Raw genomic sequence first — 21,638 nt, forward strand, 5'->3', positions numbered from 1 at the left:
TGCAAGTTAGCCAGCAAGCTAATGTTGGCTCAGGCTGACATTCTGCTAACGTGGACATTTGCTAACTCATGGACTTCAGCATGTTTCTTATCTTGATAGAAGGAGGCTTCATGCTAACATTAGCAGCTCAGACTGGGAGTGAACCAGGCACCACTGGAACAACACCTCTGACTACAGCTGTTCTCTTTAGCTGAACTTTTCTCAGCAGACATTTTTGTCCACTTTGTACAGCTCACTTCCTTCAGGGAGAACATTTCCAGTGTCTGCCTCATTGTTACGTTCCTTGTGGCCACACAAGGAATAACACAAACAGCCAAGTGGAAAATTATCAGTGCAAGAATTATTTATTTCACAAAAATAGAAGTGACCACAAGAACAAGAGTTGTGTACAAAGTGGGAGGGAAGGTAGGCCGTGAGGGGATTGTGCCAAACAAATTAACTTAACATATCAAAACAAGGCCTAACTGAAATCTTCCTGACACAAGAAACACAAGTAGCAAAAGGCCTGCCCGTCTAACTCATCAAGGTTGTCAAAAACGTACAAGGATGGCACCAACCCATAAACTAGTGTGGTATACAAAAGAAGACTACGTGATGTAAGGTGTGGGGTACCCCAATCTAACCTCAACCGACCACCTCCCACTTCCAAATAAGTTGATCTTACAAAGTGGTTTCTCAGAGTATGTTGCTCAGCAGGCCGCCAGAGAGAGAGAGAGAGACCCAGAACAAAGCAGGGGAGTGGCTGATAAAGAGGCCTCCCTGGAACCAGCCAGGTGGAGGGGCAACCAGGCTCCAATCAACTCTTCTCCCAGATGTCAGGTGGGAGGGCAGAACAGGAAGCAGCCAGCGTCCTCCTGGATCTTTCCTAAGAGCAGGAGAGGGAGGAGGGAAACAAAGAGAGAGGGAGAAACCATGCAGGGGCTCACCTGAGCCCGCTGGGTGACATCACGGCTGCTCGGGAGCTGCGGGGGAGCTGCTAGCGGTGGCTAGGCTAGGTGGCTCCGCACCCGCTAAGGTGGACTGAGCAGCTCCTGAAGGTAAAGGACTAGCGCTAGCTTCCATGGTGCGGAGCCGAGGCTCTAACTCTCTAAGCCTCGCCTCCAGGACTACAAACAAACTACACTTTTTACACGTACCATTAGCACTAAAGGAGGCAGAGGAGTCACTAAACATCTGGCACATGGAGCAGGAGAGGGAGGGAGAGGTGGGGGAGAGGTGGAAAGAGAGAGAGCGGCCATAGCTAGTATGCTAAGGTGAGCTAGTGGACCTGTGGCAAATAGAACAAATAGAACGAGGAATTTCAGAGCAAAGTCCTGCTAAAGACTGAAGTGACAGAAACCTCTGTATTACACCAAAACGTCGTATACAGTGGTGCTTAAAGCGATGAAGTTAGCAGTACACCTGAGGGAGCATTGAGAGAGTGAACAACACAGCGACAGGATTACAGGCAGGAAATGACGTAACACGCTCACCGGTATCGGGTCAGCAGTCAGCCCCACCAATCATCAAGGCTTTCCACTTTAAAGAGAAAGTGATTCCTGGGAATCCTCTTTCCACACACGGTTCTGTCTCTGAGTCCAAGGACGATCATGGGTCATCCATGTGACAGGAAGTAGAGTGAGTTGAAACATGACAGGATCCAGACTGATGTCGTTCCAGATGGGGTCAAAATTAATTCATGTTTAGCCTCGTGCCAGGTACATTTTTGGTTTCTCCCCAGTGTGTGTTCTCATGTGTTCATCCAAATGTCTTCTGTCACTAAATCCTTTGCTGCATGTTGAGCACCTACAGGGATGCCCATCCTCACTGACTTCTGTTTGAGGTTCAGCCCAGGCTGGGGACTGGAATTTTGAAATGTCCCCTGGAACCAGACAACCTGGGGAGGTAAAACCTCCCATCCTAGCCACTCAGATGCAGCAGCAGAAGAAGCTGTCATCCACCCTGACAGTCAGAGCATGGAGTCAAGAAAACATCACCATCTTGTAGTTCCAAACCTCCACCTGTCAGATTCAGCTGCTTCTGATTGTGGGACTTTAAATTTGAACACCATCAATTTGGACAAGGAGTTTTCCTTCCAGTCCAAACATCATCGTCCAGCCTCCAACCAGAGGTCCATCAGTGATCATGGAGCCACAGGTGGAGTCTGGGTTCTTTTCTGGAATGAGACGGCAAAGACAGGCCTGCCAAGTGACATCACTGACATGACTTCAGTCACCTGACCGGATGACTTCAGTCACGTGACCGGATGACTTCAGTCACCTGACCGGATGACTTCAGTCACGTGACTGACATGACTTCAGTCACGTGACCGGATCACTTCAGTCACCTGACCGGATGACTTCAGTCACCTGACTGACATGACTTCAGTCACCTGACCGGATGACTCCAGTCACCTGACCGGATGACTTCAGTCACCTGACCGGATGACTTCAGTCACCTGACCGGATGACTCCAGTCACCTGACCGGATGACTTCAGTCACCTGACCGGATGACTTCAGTCACGTGACTGACATGACTTCAATCACCTGACCGGATGACTTCAGTCACCTGACCGGATGACTTCAGTCACGTGACTGACATGACTTCAATCACCTGACCGGATGACTTCAGTCACCTGACCGGATGACTTCAGTCACCTGACTGGAGGACACCCAGATAGCAAAGGTCCACTCTTGTGTGTCCTCACTGCTCCACAGGTCTGTCAAATGTTCTGTAAAATAGTTGGACCCAGCAGAGCTGCTAGATTAGGAGTTGATGGAGTCGTTGCAGATACCAGGGTCCAAAGTCCAGCTTGAACCTGGTTTGTGCAGTTCTTTGTCAAGCTAGCAGCCATTCTCTTCACTGCCAAGCTAAAGTGACTTCTGTCAACAAAGGTCAACATACAAAAGGATATTTCTACTGGCAGTTCAAGATTTGGATCAAAGTCCTTTTTCAGAGCTGGAACCTTCCTCTTGTGTCAGCTTTCTGTTCCCATCTCTATGGTAACGGTCGCTTTTGAGCCACGTCTCCAATCAGCTGTCAGATAAACTGAAACAATTTTCTATCCTCCAAGTTGTTTCCATCTCTTGGTGACCTTGTTAGGCTTCCTTATCCATGGAAATACTGGTTTATTATTTTTGTTGTGGGTCTCTGGGTCTTTTTTAGTCCCTAAACCCTGGATTTCTGTTTTGTGACACGTGTGTGTGTTCAGATGCATTTGTGACACGTGTGTGTGTTCAGATGCATTTGTGACACGTGTGTGTGTTCAGATGCATTTGTGACACGTGTGTGTGTTCAGATGCATGTGTGACACGTGTGTGTGTGTTCAGATGCATGTGTGACACGTGTGTGTGTTCAGATGCATGTGTGACACGTGTGTGTGTGTTCAGATGCATTTGTGACACGTGTGTGTGTTCAGATGCATGTGTGACACGTGTGTGTGTGTTCAGATGCATTTGTGACACGTGTGTGTGTTCAGATGCATGTGTGACACTTGTGTGTGTGTGTTCAGATGCATGTGTGAGGTGTGTGTGTGTGTGTTCAGATGCATGTGTGAGGTATGTGTGTGTGTGTTCAGATGCATGTGTGAGGTGTGCATGTGTTCAGATGCATGTGTGACGTGTGTGTTCAGATGAATGTGTGACACTTGTGTGTGTGTGTTCAGATGCATGTGTGACACGTGTGTGTTTAGATGCATGTGTGAGGTGTGTGTATTTAGAAGCATGTGTGAAGTGTGTGTGTTCAGATGCATGTGTGAGGTGTGTGTGTTTAGATGCATGTGTGAGGTGTGTGTGTGTTTAGATGCATGTGTGACACGTGTGTATGTTTAGATGCATGTGTGAGGTGTGTGTATTTAGAAGCATGTGTGAAGTGTGTGTGTTCAGATGCATGTGTGAGGTGTGTGTGTTTAGATGCATGTGTGAGGTGTGTGTGTGTTTAGATGCATGTGTGAGGTGTGTGTGAGTTTAGATGCATGTGTGTGGTGTGTGTGTGTTCAGATGCATGTGTGAGGTGTGTGTGTGTTCAGATGCATGTGTGAGGTGTGTGTGTGTTCAGATGCATGTGTGAGGTGTGTGTGTGTTTAGATGCATGTGTGAGGTGTGTGTGTGTTCAGATGCATGTGTGAGGTGTGTGTGTTTAGATGCATGTGTGAGGTGTGTGTGTGTTTAGATGCATGTGTGAGGTGTGTGTGTGTTCAGATGCATGTGTGTGGTGTGTGTGTGTTCAGATGCATGTGTGACACGTGTGTGTGTTCAGATGCATGTGTGACACTTGTGTGTGTGTTCAGATGCATGTGTGAGGTGTGTGTGTGTTCAGATGCATGTGTGAGGTGTGTGTATTTAGAAGCATGTGTGAAGTGTGTGTGTTCAGATGCATGTGTGACGTGTGTGTTTAGATGCATGTGTGAGGTGTGTGTGTGTTTAGATGCATGTGTGAGGTGTGTGTGAGTTTAGATGCATGTGTGTGGTGTGTGTGTGTTCAGATGCATGTGTGACACGTGTGTGTGTTCAGATGCATGTGTGACACTTGTGTGTGTGTTCAGATGCATGTGTGAGGTGTGTGTGTGTTCAGATGCATGTGTGAGGTGTGTGTGTGTGTGTTTAGATGCATGTGTAAGGGGTGTGTGTGTTTAGATGCATGTGTGAGGTGTGTGTGTGTGTTCAGATGCATGAATGACACTTGTGTGTATGTGTGTGTGTTCAGATGCATGTGTGACGTGTGTGTGTTTAGATGCATGTGTGACGTGTGTGTGTTTGGATGCATGTGTGAGGTGTGTGTATTTAGAAGCATGTGTGAGGTGTGTGTGTTCAGATGCATGTGTGAGGTGTGTGTGTTTAGATGCATGTGTGACGTGTGTGTGTTTAGATGCATGTGTGAGGTGTGTGTGAGTTTAGATGCATGTGTGTGGTGTGTGTGTGTTCAGATGCATGTGTGACACGTGTGTGTGTTCAGATGCATGTGTGACACTTGTGTGTGTGTTCAGATGCATGTGTGAGGTGTGTGTGTGTTCAGATGCATGTGTGAGGTGTGTGTGTGTGTTTAGATGCATGTGTAAGGGGTGTGTGTGTTTAGATGCATGTGTGAGGTGTGTGTGTGTGTTCAGATGCATGAATGATACTTGTGTGTATGTGTGTGTGTTCAGATGCATGTGTGACGTGTGTGTGTTTAGATGCATGTGTGACGTGTGTGTGTTTAGATGCATGTGTGAGGTGTGTGTATTTAGAAGCATGTGTGAGGTGTGTGTGTTCAGATGCATGTGTGAGGTGTGTGTGTTTAGATGCATGTGTGACGTGTGTGTGTTTAGATGCATGTGTGAGGTTTGTTTGTGTGTGTTCAGATGCATGTGTGAGGTATGTGTGTGTGTTCAGATGCATGTGTGACACGTGTGTGTGTTCAGATGCATGTGTGAGGTGTGCGTGTGTTCAGATGCATGTGTGACGTGTGTGTGTTCAGATGCATGTGTGACACTTGTGTGTGTGTGTTCAGATGCATGTGTGACACGTGTGTGTGTTTAGATGCATGTGTGATACGTGTGTGTGTTTAGATGCATGAGTGAGGTGTGTGTGTTTAGATGCATGTGTGAGGTGTGTGTGTTTAGATGCATGTGTGAGGTGTGTGTGTTTAGATGCATGTGTGAGGTGTGTGTGTGTGTTCAGATGCATGAATGACACTTGTGTGTATGTGTGTGTGTTCAGATGCATATGTGAGGTGTGTGTGTTCAGATGCATGTGTGACACTTGTGTGTGTGTGTTCAGATGCATGTGTGAGGTTTGTGTGTGTTTAGATGCATGTGTGAGGTGTGTGTGTGTTTAGATGCATGTGTGAGGTGTGTGTGTGTTCAGATGCATGAATGACACTTGTGTGTATGTGTGTGTGTTCAGATGCATATGTGAGGTGTGTGTGTTCAGATGCATGTGTGACACTTGTGTGTGTGTGTTCAGATGCATGTGTGAGGTGTGTGTGTGTTTAGATGCATGTGTGAGGTGTGTGTGTGTTTAGATGCATGTGTGAGGTGTGTGTGTGTTCAGATGCATGAATGACACTTGTGTGTATGTGTGTGTGTTCAGATGCATATGTGAGGTGTGTGTGTTCAGATGCATGTGTGACACTTGTGTGTGTGTGTTCAGATGCATGTGTGAGGTGTGTGTGTGTTCAGATGCATGTGTGAGATGTGTGTGTGTTTAGATGCATGTGTGAGGTGTGTGTGTGTTTAGATGCATGTGTGAGGTGTGTGTGTGTTCAGATGCATGAATGACACTTGTGTGTATGTGTGTGTTCAGATGCATGTGTGACGTGTGTGTTCAGATGCATGTGTGACACTTGTGTGTATGTGTGTGTTTGTTTAGATTCATGTGTGACGTGTGTGTGTTCAGATGCATGTGTGACACTTGTGTGTATGTGTGTGTTTGTTTAGATTCATGTGTGACGTGTGTGTGTTCAGATGCATTTGTGACACTTGTGTGTGACGTGTGTGTGTTCAGATGCATGTGTGATGTGTGTGTTCAGATGCATGTGTGACACTTTTGTGTGTGTGTGTTTAGATGCATGTGTGACACGTGTGTGTGTTCAGATACATGTGTGATGTGTGTGTGTTTAGATGCATGTGTGAGGTGTGTGTGTTTAGATGCATGTGTGACACGTGTGTGTGTTCAGATGCATGTGTGATGTGTGTGTTTAGATGCATGTGTGAGGTGTGTGTGTTCAGATGCATGTGTGATGTGTGTGTTTAGATGCATGTGTGAGGTGTGTGTGTTCAGATGCATGTGTGACACTTGTGTGTGTGTGTGTGTGTGTACTATATGCAGTACTAATCAAGTCCAGCCCTGACTGCTACTTTATCTCCAATGCTAGCTCCACCCACCTCAGGGTGAGGGTGAGGGTCAAAAAATCTCTCTGGATGGCTCCACCCACCTCAGGGTGAGGGTCAAAAAATCTCTTTAGATGGCTCCACCCACCTCAGGGTGAGGGTCAAAAAATTTCTCTTGATGGCTCCACCCACCTCAGGGTGAGGTTGAAAAAATCTCTCTGGATGGCTCCACCCACCTCAGGGTGAGGGTTAGGGTCAAAAAATCTCTCTCGATGGCTCCACCCACCTCAGGGTGAGGGTGAGGATCAAAAAATCTCTCTGGATGGCTCCACCCACCTCAGGATGAGGGTTAGGGTCAAAAAAATCTCTCTGGAATGCTCCACCCACCTCAGGGTGAGGGTTAGGGTCAAAAAATCTCTCTGGATGGCTCCCCCCACCTCAGGGTGAGGGTGAAGGTCAAAAAATCTCTCTGGATGGCTCCACCCACCTCAGGGTGAGGGTCAAAAAATCTCTCTGGATGGCTCCACCCACCTCAGGGTGAGGGTCAAAAAATCTCTCTGGATGGCTCCACCCACCTCAGGGTGAGGGTCAAAAAATCTCTCTGGATGGCTCCACCCACCTCAGGGTGAGGGTCAAAAAATCTCTCTGGATGGCTCCACCCACCTCAGGGTGAGGGTCAAAAAATCTCTCTGGATGGCTCCACCCACCTCAGGGTGAGGGTCAAAAAATCTCTCTGGATGGCTCCACCCACCTCAGGGTGAAGGTCAAAAAATCTCTCTGGATGGCTCCACCCACCTCAGGGTGAGGGTCAAAAAATCTCTCTGGATGGCTCCACCCACTCGTTCATCTACTCACTGACCAAAAATGCAGTCTAATTCCAGTAAATTTGTGCAGAAGAAATGGTCATTTGTGCTGCTTCTTTGTTCATTTATTTGGTTTAGTTGGTATTTTTGAACGTGTTCTCTTTCAATTCACATTTTGTCCATTACCTTCATCACCAGAGTCTCCATCTCATCACATGACTAAAGTCTGGGTTCTGTGTTGGTGGTAAAATACCCTTCCATGCCCCTCACTGGTCTGCACACAGAAAAGCATATTTGACTGGTTTCAGATCTCTTAGCTTGTTCTCTGTCTCAAAGCAGCTGAGGCAGCTTTCATTGTGTGATTGATGTAAAATATCAATATGGAACAGAACCACTGCAATCAGATGTCAGGACATTTGAAGGAATGTCAGTCTCCTGTTGAAATGTTGCAGTGTGCAGCTGAGGCTCTCTGGCAGTGGCACCAGGAGCCACAATGGCAGAACCTGGCAGAACCTGGACCCCCTCTTTTTAGTTTTTCCTTTTTTATTTTTTAACCCTTTAAATAATAAATGAAATGAAAGACACTTGTTTTGACGAATATATTCATCTGAAAATATGTTTTAAGATTAAGAATTATTATTATTTATCATTATTTTAATAATTACATCAGTGGTTAGTGGCTAGGTCACTATTTATTGTTTGTCCATGAACACACATCTGGAACATCTGGATCGGTCCCTCATAGCTCCAAGTCTGGGTCCACTCCTGCAAACACCGCTGGATGTCTGCCCGGTCAACCGCAGGTGTCCGAGTGTCTGAAGCGGGCAGCTGAAGCACCATTTCAGCCTCTTCCTCTGCCGAAAAATCCCTTCCTGGCCATCTTTTCTCGCTCTGCCACGTTCACGGCTTCAAGGACTACAGCGCTGCTTTACACAGCCAAGCTAACTTGACGCACGCCGGTGCGCAAGCCTCCTGTTGGTGCCCATGAAACCTGATCCCCTCATGCTCGGTACCGTTTTTTTCGTCTGTTTATTGGCTAAAAGAATATCTACCTGATATTCTGAAATAATCTCATAGGCTGGTGTCAAGTGTCAATCGAGTGATGCATGGTCCGCTCTGTAAACTGGGGTCTGGTTGGGGTTTCAGCCCTGCGGCTCAACAAGCCAGGCCCTGATTGGCTCAGCCTGCTACTGACGTGTTCAGCAGACCGTCACCGAGACTGAGAAGGAGTGTCGTGGAGATCGGAGCAACACTGGCTGCTAGCTACAGGGAGGGACAGGGGGACGTTAGCATGGCGACCGAGGAGTGGAGTGGTGCCAGCACTCCAGTGACACACTGAAGATGAGAGTTCAGCAGGGAGACAGTAAATTCTACTGCGTGGAGTCTTACAGATTAAGTTCATGCCGATAGTTTGAAGGTGATGACGTTGGGAGCATGAAGGTAGTTTGTGGGTGTTGCTTGCCGGTTGCCTAGCAACATTTTAACTCAGCTCCAGCTACAAGTAACGTTATTCATCGTGATTGGGTGTTTCTCAGTCGTTACACCACCAGGTTTCGAATGAGGTACAACATGATCGGATACATTGTTGCCGCTAAAATCCGTCCTCTTCGGACGTTGTTTACGAGCTGTACCGCCACCGGTACAGCGCTGCTTCAGAGGTTAAAGTCAAGTTCCATGTGTGGGCCATGTTCCATGATATTTTTAGAATATGCTGCGGGCCAATTAAAATCGGACCACAGTGGGCCCGCGGGCCGTAGTTTGGACACCCCTGTTCTAGAATCATCTATATTTGGCCTTCATCTGACAGGATGACTTTCTTTTCCCAATGATTCCATTGATAGTAAGTAAGGAAAGGAAGTACAATTGTATTTGTATAGCGCTCTTCGCAGTACTAATACACAGAGTGCTTCACAGTAAAAACAGACAGAACAGAAACAGCCAGGTGACTGACATCACCGACGTAACACAAAACAACATCAGTAATAAAAGCACAGCTCTGTGACAGAGGCCGTCTGACATTGGGTGAGAGTGCATTTTCACCAGCAATGAATAAGACGACCATCCAGCTGTGCAAATGAAAAATAATGGAAAAACTACTATTAAAACATTTGACATATCATTTTTGGGGTTTAATTTCTTTTTGATGAATAAAGATAAAAATAGATATTGTTTTCTGTCATGGTGGGGGGCTCCACCACCCACCCCCCATGGACTATGAAACTACAACCCCCTCCTCTTTTTATATCCATGAACTAAATACACGGCCTCAAGGCACCACTACAGCCTAGGACCTGTGAGGGACAGACCCAGGACGCTACCACCTGGACAAGCACTGTGCAGACCCGGCTACAAATCCAGACCTGTTCCCAACACCCAACTGGATCCACCAGGAAGTACGGTCACCAACAAACGTACAGATCTGGCCGTCTAGAATTTCCCCTGCCATCCGGCTGCCATCCGGCTGCCAGTCGGTCTCCAGCCAGTTTCCAGCCACTGGGAGTCCCCCCCCTCCTCCTGGGGGTGTGCCCTGAATCCACTACGATCACGCCCATTTCTTCAATTGCAGGGTGTCACCAGAAGATTTTTACTCTGCTGCATTCATCTTCTGCTTTAGTTTTGCTTTAATACATATTTTCGATCTGCAAATACATAATCCCTGATTTGTCTCTTACAGGATACTGCATGCCTACATAAATGTGTTCCAGTCCCTCCAGGATTTCGGAGTTTTTGTGATTGTGCGATCAAAAAAGCTTGATTTTGCAGCGGCTTCTCCCAAAAATTGCGCTATAATTTGTGAGGCTTCACTGTATGTGAGTTTTTGCAGTAAAATTGTGTCGATTGGCAAAAATTGCAGTTCAATAAAAAATGCAATTTTAAGAGAACAAACTAATGTCAAAAAGTCGTACATCATCACTTTCTTTATAATAAGCGTACCTCAAACTACAGAACCAGTCGAGAATATTTAGTTCTCTTCTTTTTCTAAGTTTGTTTACGTGGAGTTTGCTTTTCAGTTATCACCAAAAATGATGATGTAATTCTACTTGACATGCGCTGGAACAGAGACGGAGCTGCAGCAGAGCTGCTGGAGACCTCCTGTCCCTCTCATGTTGTGTATTTTCTGATCGGTGGCACATTCGCAGATACGGACACTACAACCCTTTAGATGACATTAAAACACTCATGTGATACTGGTTCGACTGTCTACTTCCCCTCTCGTGCTCGTGCCAGCATGAGCAGTGGGAGAGTTGCGCCGGTTCTGCATGTCTGCTGTCATCTGGAGATTCCGAGGCTTGCCAGTGATTTACACAACAGGCGCGCGGCTCTCTGCAAAAATAGACCATGAGACGGCCAGCAGACAGTCATATTAGTGTTGGTTCTCTGCATTGGCCTCTTTCAGTGGCCACACTCTGGAACAATGTGGGGCTGGGAACCTGTTTGGCTGGCCAGCACCCATTGAGCGAGAACAAGAGGATACACTCTGATGCTAATGATGACCTTTCAGCCTTTAAGCTGTTTTAGGAAAAAGAAAAACACACACGCAGAAGATTCTTTTGTGAATTATGTGTTTAACTGTGGAAAATGCAGGGACTGCAACATTACATTTGTCCAGTTTTTTATTGGACAGAATTTATTTTTACGAACAAAAGAAAGCTTTTTAGTTCCTGAAAGTCTAAACATGTCTATCAATATAGAATACATCCATACTGCAACATTACATTGACCCATAACCCTTTTTCAACAACAAGAGACACAAACAAAGTCATGGAAGAGGCTGCAGTGATTCCTCACATGAAAAGATCTTCCTCACAAACTCGTCCTCGTTCATTGTGGTGTGAGGGACGTTTTCCTGTTCACGTCAGAGGATCCCCACGGGCACGTCACTGTACGAACCTCCCTCATCATCAACGTCCTGAAAGAAGGAGCAGGGCATGATCACGTTACCATGACAACACAGCGCTACAAACAGCCTCAGTAAGTACAAACACAGCCCACATGTCCGCCCTGTTCAGTGTCCACCCACTGCCCAGTGCAGACACCGCTACACTCAGGACAGGTGGAAGGAGTTTGCCTCCTCCAGACTTCCAGCTGAGTGGACGCGGAGTCCGGTCATCAAACTGGTGCTTTGAGCGGTGGATGTCCGCTTCGAGTCGAGTCGAGTGTTTGTTTGTTTGTGTCAACCAAAAGCGGACGGTCGCCGGACATGTCGGACCAAAGCGCAGTTATGAGTGGGCAGACACCACGTACTCTCACTGGGTCCCACAATGTAGACCCCCTTAGCAAGTCAGCTGCCAACTTACCGGGACGACTGCTGGTCCGTGGTCCGTGGTGGAGCTAACTAGTTCTGGTGTCTGGCTCAGCTCAGCTTGCATTAGCTGTCTGGGAGCAACATACAAGTTACCTGGTTAGCTACCTTGCTAATAGCAAACTAAGCTAACGCTAGCAGTCGGGACTGCAACGGCATGCAACCAGTAACGTTCCCAGGTTCAAACTTACCGTTTGGTGGCTGAACTCAGGTCTTTCACCGGTGGTTCCAACGTGGGTCCAACAACCTGCGTGCTAGGACCTCAGCTACCACAGCTGAATTCCGTGTCTTTGTTCTGTCCCGTGTCTTCTCTGATTCAAAAAGCCCAGAGCTCACAAACGCCACCACTCTGTCCAAACTGGTATAAACTAAATTTTTGGCAAAATCTGAGGATACTGAGTTGTCTGAGCTCAGTCACATGAGTACAATAAGATAGGCTGTTAAAAAGTACAGTTTACTCAGACTTCAAAATTAATGTAAAGAAAAGACAGGTGTTTAAGTAATACAAATTCAGTTTGTTTGAGTAGAAACTATTGATAGGACTTGAAAATACATGAAGAGGTTAATGTATACATTAAATGCTGCAGGCATAGGACAGTAGAGCCGCTGTCTTCAGACACGGTAACCGCTTATGATGACTGCTCCTCCTGGTGGACTGATTAAGCAGTGCAGGTAATTTCCACAAACGGCGCTTAGGGGCTTTATGGGTCGCCCCGCGCCAATGACGTATTCCCGGGGATCTCATCGCAGTCACGGACCTGCCTACTGCCGAGCAGGGACCCGTCACGGACCGGTCAGGGCCCCAGCACGAGATTGCGCGAAATTCTAGGCGACCAGATCTGTAGGTGCTAAAAGGGACTGCCAAAGATCCTCTCAACCCTCTGCCTCTGGATGTCATTCCTGACCCAGTTGGAAACCCTAAGCCTCCTAAATCCTTGGTTAGACATTCCCCTTTGTGTTCCAGCGTGATGAAAATGAAGCCAGTGTTTCATTAATATCTGTCTTTTTCAGTTCTTCCAATACGTTTCTCCTGGTTCTTGCCGCCTCAAGCAGCTACATTGAAACATTACAGCTCAATTCTCACTCAGTCACAAGTTATCACGATAAAGTGGCATATAATCCTCGAACATGTGTTAGGGTTAGGTTAAGGGAGTGATGAAGGTATAAAGTAAGAGTACCAGGGTTAGGGCGTCGGGTCTGAGCTCCTCCCCAAGCGGGGAAGAGAGGCGCACGGTCCTTCCAACCCTCATCCCCACCATCCCCCAGTCCCCTGGAGGCCCACGGGCACGTTGGCGTCTCCTGCCATAACGCACCGTGATCCACCCATCCTCCATGTTGTTTGTTTGTATTTTTCTTTTTTTTTCAGGCTGATGGGTGGGAGTAGACACATTGGAGCTGGATGGGGTGGACAGAACAGGTGTCCAGTGACTGCTCTGGAAAGGAGAGGAGCTACAGGGGAGGCTGCCAGGGTGGGACGCACTGAGCTTCAACCCCAGCAGTGAAGCACCAAAGTTTTCATCCAGGAGGAGCTTTTCAAGTTCCTCAGTGGTCAGCTTGTCCACATTAGTATCCCCGAATGTGTTCTTCTCTGCATGTTTCTTGGTCTCGGAAAGACAATGAGGTCCTTTTCTGGTCTACTAGCAGAGGGTGTAGGTTGAGGAGCAGTAACGGTAGACTTGGACAGTTTTGGTTTTGAGGATGAGGATGCTCCAGAGGAAGACGGGTATGTTGAAGCTGAAACAGTCTGTCTCTTCTCCCTTTGCAGTTTTGCTAGAGCTTCTTCCTCCATGCGCAGGGCTTCCTCTCTCCCAGCAATCCCCTTTGGCTGGGGGACATCCAGCTTCAACCACTACCACTTGATATCTGGGCCATTCTGCCAACTGCAGGGTGCCGTGAACATGACAGCCTTAGGGTCAGGTATCAGGTATGAGGTATCAGGTTGGGATGTGGATTTGAAATTCCCCATTCAAGCGAATGGGAGCGAGTGAAAATATGACAAAGTGTTTAGGGGAAGAAGTAGGGAACCTGTCCCTCCTCCCGTAGGAGGTATAGGATGCACGGTCCATCCCACCTCTACCACCTCCATAATCCTGACCCCCTTTGGGGTGTACGGTTCTGGACAACAGGACAACAGTCCAACCGTCCCCCATTGTTTGTGTGTATGTGCTTCCATTTCTTAAATTGTTTGTTTTTTTATCCAAAAAATGACATTTTTCTTCAAAAATGAAATCAAAATGTTTGTCAATGAAATAAAGTTGTTGTCTTTTGTCTTTTTTTCATATGTATATGTTTTTTTTAATTGACAAATGAAATGACTGAAACGGAGGTTTTCTTTTATGCTTGTAAATAAAAACCACTCCTAAACTAGGAAGGACAAAAAAACTCAAAGCGCTCTCCCAAAAATAGGAAGGATCAAAAACAATATTTATGTATTTATTTATTAGTTCTGTCTATACATCTTTTTAACATCAGCAACTAAGGAAGGTGTGCCAGCTAAAAACAAAAGAAACGTTTCGACCCGTCCCGGGTGTTCATCAGGTTCGGCACACAGAGAACTACCGTGGCTCCCTTGCAGTAGAAGTGGAGCATGAGATGTGATCTCCTTGCTGTCCAAAAGAAGAGTGGTTTTCTTTTTTCTCTTTTCTTTTCTTCTTGTCTTCCAAATACTGAGCCCTCTCGCTCCCCTCCATCCTGATCAGATGGCTGAGATGCTCCGCCGCGTCCTCCTTCTGGTGATGGGGGCATCGGCGCACCACGTCGGCCACGTGCTCCGTGTTCTGATACACGGCGGTTGCTCTGAGCGCGGCGCCCCGGGGGGGGCTCCTTGCTGACCAGCGCCTCCACGGGGCTGGTCTTGGCAAGCTGGCAGTAGTTTGTTGAGCAGCTCTGAAAAAGTGAAGTTGACCGACTTGGCCGTGCCGGTCTGCTGGAAGTGCAGCTGAAAGCCGTGTTCTCCCGGATGGTCCGTGGTGACGGGGACAGTGGGGGTCAGGGGGGAAACGCCATCTCGGGTGGACGCGCTATCTCGGGTGGAGACTTCAGGAAGCAGCTCAAACAGTTTCTCGTCAAAGTTTTTGGCCAGTGCCTCATCACTGATGTTCGGCATCTCCATGTTTCCAGCGTCGGGCCTCCCCTCCGCAGCCACAGGGGGAATTGTGCTGATGGAGGCGGTTACCACGCTCTCCCACAATTCAATGAAGGAGTCAGGCAGGCCCTGGCTCAGAGGCAGACTGTTGTACCCTTGCTCTTCCATCCTTTATTCCCCTCTTTTCCCAGGTGAGAGAAAAAAAGTCAGGAAGAGCCGATCACTCCTAAACTAGGAGGAAAAATATCCAAAAAAGTAAAAAAGGTGTGCCAACAAAAACAACGTTTCGACCTGTACTGGGTCCTCCTCAGGTTCGGCACACAAAAAACCGACTGGCTCGCTTGCAAGGGCAGTGTAGCAAGAGCTGTTTTCCCTTCGCTATCCTTTTTGTCAGAGCAGACTACACGCTCCTCGATCTTGGTTCTGGACTGGACCTGATCTTTGCATATGAGACACTTTCTTACACGTGGCGAACAGAGGGAGCAGGTGGCAAATGTCCGCAGGGCCCAAACAGAGTGTCTCTCTTCCTGTCTGAGCACACCATTCACTCCTCCAGTGACTCGATGTTGCTGGTCAGAGATGCACTGCGGGTTCCCACCTGGCCGCTGCTCTTCTCTTTGTGGCATTTAGCCAGAGCCTTGCACAGGCTGGGGTCGGGACACAGGTCTGGAGGGGACTGGTCCTTCTTGTTGCGAATGGTCAAATCTGCTCCGTTAGCAGCAAGGAAGCAGGCGATGGATGCTGCACTCTTCTTTTCTGCCCCCTGGGTGCCGAAGCCCATGATTAACGTGGTCTTGGAGGGTTCCCAGGGTTCCACTTTGCTTTTTAGGGCCTGAGCCAGAAGAAAACCTTTGTGCTACCAGTTTGAACTGGTTTGATCCCTTTATTTAACTCTCTAAATGCTGGAGAATCATCACTCTATTGATACAATGGAGCTCCCTAGGAGACAGAAAGTAGTGATCCCAAATATATTGAACCCTTATTGACAGTGATTAGTCTGAAAACAAGTTTATTTTAACCCTTTACATTCATGAACTAATATGCTATAATAACTATAATAATTAATGTATAATAATGTACATTAATGACCCTTTAAACTAATTGACTAATATGCACTTCTGAACTTTTTTATTGTATTAATTTTAACTATGTAAGATATCCTAAATCCATTTGTATATATATTCATCTATTTATTAATTCATTAAAATTTGGTTAGGTATCAGGTAAGAGTACCAACCTAGTTAAAGTGGTGCACTTTGGAACCGTAAGGTGTAGGAGGCTGAAAGTTGGTGCACGCCGTTCTGATGGTCGGTGGAGTGATTGGTGAAAGTTTCAAGTGGATTGGAGCAAAGGGGGCGGAGTTATTGGCGAACAAGCCCCTATTTTGATTTTCATTGGCGGATCACTTTTGAGCTGTAGGGGGCAGAGTGCTGAGACTCTGGCTACCCCCCCAAATTTGGGAACGGGCTTTCCAACGAGCCTAGTCCCGAGTCTGTAGGATTTTAGGAGAAGAGGGGTTTGGGGAACCGCGACCCAAGATGGCCACGGGACCCAGGCACACTCCATCCAGTATTGTCATACCTGTTTCGCCCACATATCTTTACCCCATTGTACACAAATAATCATACAGACACAGTTTTTGGAAAGAACATTGTTTTGTGTCGACAGTTGAAAACCTTTTTGTTTTTGTACATCATGAACCCACTTGACTTGTTTAAAGTAGCCTCTTTTCGCGTCAGCTTTCTCTTCTGTCCGTGGTTTGACCTTTGACCGGACCAGGTCATCTTTAAGATTCTTATTTTTACGGAATGCAGCAATGATTCTTAGATCCTGATGGGGTTGGGTTGATCTCATGACCCTCTCAAAATCATTCTTGATATTCCCGACCAGCCTAACAGTAGAAGGGGAGAAAGTGGTGACCAGTGGAAGAGCAGTGGCGACATGACTGGGCTTGGACCGGAGAGAGGTTTTGAAGCTGTGTCTTAAGAAGGTCCGAGAGTACCCTCTGCTGGACAAAGCGGAGAAGACCACCTTGGTGGCTTCTTTAAAGTCCTCTTTTTGTGTACATATTCTGTGGAATCTTAATAACTGTGATTTAATTAGTCCTCTGAATGTATGCTTGGGGTGGTGACTGCTTTTGTGTAAGAGTGCATGTGTGTCCGTGTCTTTCAAATAAACTTTAATATCGACTTGAGTGTTAGTTTTGAAATGAGGTCCTTCAAATGTGGTTGTATCCAAGAAATGAACTGATTCTTGATTGATCGTAGCTTTAAGCTTCATGGAAGCATTGTGGTTCTTTAAAGTGTGGAGGAATACAGTGAATTCCTCTGCAGAATGTGTCCACACACCCCAGATATCATCCAGGTACCTAGAACAGCACCAGCTAAAAAAGTTTACTAAAAAACCTAACATTTTTCATACTTTATCTTTTGATTAATAAGACAATCAACAAGTTAATTTAATTTCTGGATGTTTATTCTACCTACAAAGTCCATTTGTCACCATGACAGATCTCCCAATCAGCATTAAGAATAGAAACAATGACTCAAACTAATGGCGCGGTCTGATGACGTCACATCCGTCACAGAGGCTCACTCCTGCACTCAGAGGTGGCCTTTTAGTTCCATCATTTCACGCTCTATTTACTGATTGATTATTGAGTGGAACAAAGCTCACTGATGTCTGGGTTCATCAAGGGTATCATTCAAGAAATCCTAACTTCAATCCCATTTTACAAAGTCTAGATCTGCCGTGGGTATTTTCTCGTTCCACAGCAGCTGCACAGCCACGCCCACTTCAGATTTTAAGGCGCCAACAAGAAACCATTTGACGACAACCACCACGGCGGGAAGCAGCATGGATCTGCTCCAAGACGACGACGCCTTATTTCTTGCTGATGTGCTCTTGAATGAGTGTGAGGTCAGCGGTACTTTAACGATATCTCCTTGAACTTTCTGAAAGGGTTAGGGTTGTGTTTTCTGTCCTCAAAATTCAAGGAGACATCTGAGATGTAATCTTGGTGTGATTGCTGCTGTTGTTGTTAGGACTGTGAAGACCCTGGCATGTCTCACACCCCCACTGGGATCCTGACCCTCATTCCTGAGGATGAACCGACCTCCCCTGACTCACTGCACCTTCAGTCTCCAGGTACCGCCATCATTTTGGAAGGAAGAATTGTCATGGATGACCTCGGGAATCTTCCGCATGCCATGTGCTTGCTCGTTGGACTGACTTGTGCTCTGAATTTGGAGTACCCTCAACAACGGAAGTACACCGTTGACTTCACCCAAAGGGTGCTTCTCTCACTTGGACATGAAGCCCTACAACCAACAAAACAGTCACTCCAAAATCTTCTGATGCAATGAGTGAATGTGTTCACGATGTGACTGTGACATGACATCATGGGTCACATGGATACCTTTACCCTGACTGGAAAAGGGTTGTTTATTTCTCGTTTGCTCCTTTTTTGTGGCCATGTCTTCTCTGTCACCTTCTCAACCACAGGAAGTAAAACTGTTTGTTTACATTCGACATTTATTTCCAACTTTGTAACGTTGTTTATTATCCTATGTTTTGTTATTGGATTTACCTCAAATGGTCTTTTTTTTACTTTTACTGTGTAAGATTTATAACTTACCCCTGTTACTTACTTACTCCTATTTGTATGAATTTGGAACAATTTTTCTTGAAATAAAAGGTATTTGTCTTGTATAAAGAGTGCATGTATTATGAAATTTTCATTTTTTTTTAGAAATCCTCCTGATGAAGGGTGAGTCAAGAAGGGAAGGAATCCCATCCGGGACCAACGCCGTGGAGCTCATGCTCCTGGAGATGACGCACGTGGCCGGTCACCGTTGAGGCCTCAAACAGTCTGCTGGAAAACGGAGGCAGACCCCGACACTCACAAATTCACTCACCTCGATTCACTCCCAAACGCTGCCCTGGCGTACAGCCTGTACTCACAACTACTGCAAAACAAGCACCAGGTGACATCTTTGCTCTTTTTTTTGACAAAGAGGTCCTCAAAGTTTTGTGTGCCAACACCAACAAATGTGTTTGGGAGAAACAGGCCAAGGACAGGCGGATGGACAGATGGACTAACCTACCGCTGAAGAACTGAAAAAATACCTGGGCTTGTTGTTGTATATGTCGGTCTGCAACCTCCCCAAAATGTCAGACTTGTGGCGAAAAAGAACTTTATTTCACGTGGCTTTCCCAGCAACAGTGATGTCCAGAAAAGGGGTCACTGCTATCACCAGCAACCTTCACATGAGTGATCCAGAGGAGGATACAGCAAATGAGGAGCAAAGGGGAACAGAAAACTCCACTCCAAAAACTGAAACCTCTCCTGGATATGATCAGAACACACTGCAAAGGTGTTTATCATCCAAGACAGCCCATTTCTGTTGATGAAAGGATGGTTGCCACTAAAGCCCGAATAAAAATCAAACCTCAAAATGATGCTACGGTGATGTAGTGAGAGTTGCTACTAACCTCAAAATGATGCTAAAGTGATGTCGTGAGAGTTTCTAAAAACCTCAGAATGATGCTACGGTGATGTAGTGAGAGTTGCTACTAACCTAAGAAATGATGCTACAGTAATGTAGTGAGAGTTGCTAAAAATCTCAAAATGATGCTACATTGATGTAGTGAGAGTTGCTACTAATTTCAAAATGAAGTATTGTGATGAATGTTGCTACTAACCTAAGAAATGATGCTACAGTAATGTAGTGAGAGTTGCTACGATCCTCCAAATGATGCGACAGTGATGTAGTGAGAGTTGCTACGATCCTCCAAATGATGCTACAGTGATGTTGTGAGAGTTGCCAAAAATCTCAAAATGATGCGACTGTGATGTAATGAGAGTTGCTACTAACCTGAGAAGTGATGCAACAGTAATGACATGAGTAATGAGTCATGTCGTGAGAGTTGCTAACCTAAAAATGATGTTGACAGTAATGTAGTGAGAGTTGCTACTAATCTCAAAATGATGCTAAAGTGATGTAGTGAGAGTTGCTTAAAACCTTAAAATGATGCTACATTGATGTAATTAGAGTTGCTACTCATGTCAAAATGATGCTAAAGTGATGTAGTGAGAGTTGCTTCTAATTTCAAAATGATGCAAAAGTGATATAATGAGAGTTGCTACTAACCTCAGAAATGATGCTACAGTGATGTAGTGAGAGTTGCTACTAATCTCAAAATGATGCTACAGTGATGTAGTTAGAGTTGCTACTAATCTCAAAATGATGCTACAGTGATGTAGTGAGAGTTGCTACTAACCTCAGAAATGATGCTACAGTGATGTAGTGAGAGTTGCTACTAACCTCAAAATGATGCTACAGTAATGTAGTGAGAGTTGCTACTAATTTCAAAATGATGCTACAGTAATGTCATGAGAGTTGCTACTAATTTCAAAATGATGCTACAGTGATGGAGTGAGAGTTGCTACTAACCTCAAAATGATGCTACAGTCATGTAGTGAGAGTTGCTACTAACCTCAGAAATGATGCTGACAGTCATGTAGTGAGAGTTGCTACTAACCTCAAAATGATGCTACGGTGATGTAGTGAGAGTTGCTACTAACCTCAGAAATGATGCTACAGTAATGTAGTGAGAGTTGCTACTAACCTCAAAATGATGCTACAGTAATGTAGTGAGAGTTGCTACTAATTTCAAAATGATGCTACAGTAATGTCATGAGAGTTGCTACTAATTTCAAAATGATGCTACAGTGATGGAGTGAGAGTTGCTACTAACCTCAAAATGATGCTACGGTGATGTAGTGAGAGTTGCTACTAACCTCAGAAATGATGCTACAGTAATGTAGTGAGAGTTGCTACTAATTTCAAAATGATGCTACAGTGATGTAGTGAGAGTTGCTACTAATTTCAAAATGATGCTACAGTAATGTAGTGAGAGTTGCTACTAATTTCAAAATGATGCTACAGTGATGTAGTGAGAGTTGCGACTGCACTCAAAATGATGCTACAGTGATGTACTGAGAGTTGCTACTAATTTCAAAATGATGCTACATTGATGTAGTGAGAGTTGCTACTAATTTCAAAATGATGCTACAGTGATGTAATGAGAGTTACTAAAAATCTCAAAATGATGCTACAGTAATGTAGTGAGAGTTGTTACTAATTTCAAAATGATGCTACATTGATGTAGTGAGAGTTGCTACTAATTTCAAAATGATGCTAAAGTATTGTGATGAATGTTACTACTAACCTAAGAAATGATGCTACAGTAATGTAATGAGAGTTGCTACAAACCCAAGAAATGATGCTACAGTGATGTAGTGAGAGTTGCTACGATCCTCCAAATGATGCTACAGTGATGTTTTGAGAGTTGCCAAAAATCTCAAAATGATGCTACAGTGATGTAATGAGAGTTGCTACAAACCTAAGAAATGATGCTACAGTGATGTAATGACAGTTGCTACTAATTTAGTAAAGTAGTAAGTAAGTAAGTAGTAAGTAAATACGTGTTCCTGACTCTTCTTCTTCTCCCCTCATCCCAGATCCTGGTGCTGGTGGAGGAGGCTCCAGACCTGAAGAGGCTCCAGCTGCCACCCGTAGCTCCACCTGCTCACGTCCTCGTCTGTCCATCAGTCTCTCCTCCTTTCTCTCTCTCTTTATCTCTGTCCCTCTCTC

At 45.7% G+C, this 21,638-nt stretch overlaps 1 pseudogene; it reads right to left on the minus strand.

Moving 5' to 3' along the window:
• Positions 1 to 14,449: 14,449 nt before the first annotated feature.
• LOC147260852 (cellular tumor antigen p53 pseudogene) lies at positions 14,450 to 15,147 on the minus strand (annotated as a pseudogene).
• Between the last annotated feature and the right edge of the window lie 6,491 nt (positions 15,148 to 21,638).

The sequence above is a fragment of the Aulostomus chinensis genome, chromosome 5 (assembly GCF_037954235.1).
Source record: "Aulostomus chinensis isolate RoL2024-O1b breed Wild chromosome 5, RoL_Achi_v1.0, whole genome shotgun sequence".
NCBI lineage: Eukaryota > Metazoa > Chordata > Actinopteri > Syngnathiformes > Aulostomidae > Aulostomus > Aulostomus chinensis.